Source organism: Beta vulgaris, chromosome 1 (assembly GCF_026745355.1).
Source record: "Beta vulgaris subsp. vulgaris cultivar EL10 chromosome 1, EL10.2, whole genome shotgun sequence".
Classification (NCBI taxonomy): Eukaryota; Viridiplantae; Streptophyta; class Magnoliopsida; order Caryophyllales; family Amaranthaceae; genus Beta; species Beta vulgaris.
Window position 1 is genome coordinate 4,213,770 of NC_079202.1, and position 2,903 is coordinate 4,216,672.

The following is a 2,903-nucleotide window of genomic DNA, read 5'->3' on the forward strand; positions in this document are numbered from 1 at the left end:
GGGTAAAGTTGAAGATTGCCTTGAAATATTGGGGGTGAGAAATCACTCCATAAGATTGTTGCTCAATTAGGAGACCCTATAAAGAGGGATGAAGCTACGAGGAATAGGGATAAACTCCAATATGCAAGGATATCGGTAGAGATGAATATAGATCAGGAATTTCCTAATCATGTCATGGTCACAATGAAGTGGGGGAGAATGTTGAGGTGCCTGTAACATATGAGTGGAGACCTGTCAGATGTGGAATATGTAGTAATTTTGGGCATGAAAATAAGGAATGTAGAACTCAACAGGTCAAAAAGGTATGGATTCCAAAGGTTGCACAATAGGAACAGTTGGTGAGGGAGAAGGAGACTAGTGTTGTTGAAGATGCACAACATCAGAACAAAGAAATACAGACTGATGATCTAGATGGTTTTCAACGTGCATTTAAGCCTAGTAGAGTGAGGGACTCTAAACTTGGAGCTACAAACATAGAAAACTCTTTTCAGAAGTTACTAGATGCAGAAGATAATCAGGATGGCAGGGAGGTTCTGCAGCAAGCTGGGAGTAAAGAAGTATTGATGAGGAAGAATTAGGGGGCAAGGGAGAGGGATCTCTCACTATCCCAAATGGATAGAATCATAGTATGGAATGTCCGAGGGATAAATAATGCTAAAAAACAGAGATATGTGAAAGCTTGTATTCATGGATTTTCTGTTGGCATTGTTTGTCTCTTGGAGACAAAGCTAAAGCTTTCGAATCTAGGGAAGCTTTATCAGGGGATATTTGAAGGATGGTGCTTTACATCAAGTATCAGTTATCATGAAGGAGGCAGAATAGTCCTTGCTTGGAAGTCAGGAAGCTTCAATGTAACAGTTATTAGAGGGACAAGTCAGCTGATACATTGCTTCATACAACCTAGAAGTAGTGCAGTTGGGTTTTATTGTACAATGGTGTATGGCTTTAATGAAAGGGCAAGGGGATGTGCATTATGGGACGATTTAAGAGGAATAAAAACAGATGCAGCATGGTTAATATGTGGTGATTAATTGTGTTATGAATGTGGATGAAAGAATAGGATCATCAATTAGGGAGGTGGAAATGAAAGATATTAGAGAGTGTATGGAGGCATGTGCACTTACTGATATCAAATGCTCTGGCAGCTTCTTCACATGGAACAACAAACAAACTGAAGAAGATAGAGTGTTTTCGAAATTGGACAGGATGCTTGCTAATCAGGCATGACAAGATCTTTTTCCCACTGCAGAAGTTAACTTCCAAAATGAAGGGGAATTTGATCACTCCCCTGCATTACTATCAGTGTATAAGGATAAACATAATGGTAAAAAAACCTTTTAGGTATTTTACTATATGGAAGAAGGCTACACAGTTTGAAGAGTTGGGGAGACAAACATGGAACACACCTATGCAAGGCTCAAAAATGTTCATTGTTATGCAGAAATTGAAGCAATTTAAGATAAGACTGAAGGAGCTGAATAAACAAGGGTTACATGATCTACAAGTAGACGAAATCAAAGCTCAACGGGCTATGATGTATGCTCAACAACAGATGCACCTGAACCCAAGTGATAGAGAACTAGCTGATGCAGAATTGAGACCAATAAAAGTATATAAAGAGAAACATGAAACATATGTTTCTTTTCTGAAGCAAAAGGCAAAGCTTGACTGGTCAATAGCTGGAGATGAGAATACTCGAGTATTTCATTAAAGCATTAAAGCAAGAAGACTGAAAAATCAGGTATATAGCATCAAGGATGAGGAAGGCAACTAACATAATTAGGCAGATTCAGTAGCAAATGCCTTTGTAGCCTATTAGAAGAAGATATTAGGATCTAATGTAGCTCAGAGAAGTGCAGCCATGGCACAAATTGTTCAAGCTGGTTCACTGGTATTTGATGAACATAGAGCAATTTTTAATGCACCATACACAGTAAGAAGTAAAACAGACACTATTCTCCATCCCATGGAGCAAGGCTCCTGGACCAGATGGTTTTGGCTCATTTTTCTATAAAGATGCTTAGCATATCATAGGCGATGATGTAGTAGCTGCAATGTTAGATACATTACAGAGGGGAGTATTACTTAAGGAATTAAATAATACATCTATTATTGTAATTCCTAAGACTAGATGCCCTAGTAATGTCACTGAATTTAGGCCCATATCTTGTTGTAATACACTTTATAAGTGTATTACAAAAGTTCTCTGTAGCAGATTGAGGCAGATACTACATGATATCATAGTGGAAAATCAAGGATGATTAGTGCATGGCAGATTCATAGTGCATAACATCATGGTGATTCAGGATATAGTAAAACATATGGGAGGAAGAAAGTGAGTCCATGCTGTTTGATGAAGATAGATTTACAAAAAGCATATGATATTGTAAATTGGGAGTTCTTGAATGAAATGCTTTTGCAACTTGGCTTCCCATATCATTTTATTAAGATGGTGATGACCTGTATATCTACACCCATGTTCTCCTGTTGATTAATGGCCAAATGGAAGGATACTTCAAGTCAGCAAAAGGATTGAGGCAGGGAGATCCTATGTCTCCCCTTCTCTTTGTGATTTGCATGGTGTATCTTTCTAGGATACTATGCAAATTAAGTGAATTAGAACAATTCCAGTTCCATGCTAGATGAAAAGAGATACAATTAACATATATGTGTTTTTCAGATGATCTCATCATGTGTTGCAAAGGAGAGTTTACATCAATATATTTATTCTTCCCAAAAAAGTTTTAATTGAAGTCACAAAGGTGTGTAGAGCTTTCTAATGGAGTAGTTAGATTCATACACATAAGGCAGGAGCAATAGCTTGGGATGATACTTGTTGGAGCAAAGCATGTGGAGGATTAGGATTCATTGATGTGATAGCTTGGAATAGTGCTTGTATTGGA